This window comes from Meleagris gallopavo, chromosome 8, assembly GCF_000146605.3.
Source record: "Meleagris gallopavo isolate NT-WF06-2002-E0010 breed Aviagen turkey brand Nicholas breeding stock chromosome 8, Turkey_5.1, whole genome shotgun sequence".
Lineage (NCBI taxonomy): Eukaryota > Metazoa > Chordata > Aves > Galliformes > Phasianidae > Meleagris > Meleagris gallopavo.
In genome coordinates, this window is record NC_015018.2 from 5,030,881 (window position 1) to 5,031,133 (window position 253).

The window sequence follows — 253 nt, forward strand, 5'->3', positions numbered from 1 at the left end:
CATTTTGGGAGGGTCGGAGCCGTGCGGGGTCACTGAGCTCTCAGTGAGGCGCTGATGGGGTGGGCGGCTCTGGATGGAGCGCTGGAGCCAGGAAGGACTGCAGTGTGCGTGTGAGGGCGGCTGGAAGCTTCCTAAGGGAGATGGGAAATGCCCCAAGGACGTCCTGTGTGCCATCCAGAATGAGAACGGGGAAAGTCCAGAAGCAGTACACCTTGACTAAGTGCCTAGAGCTGTGTTTAAGGCTTTTTTTTTT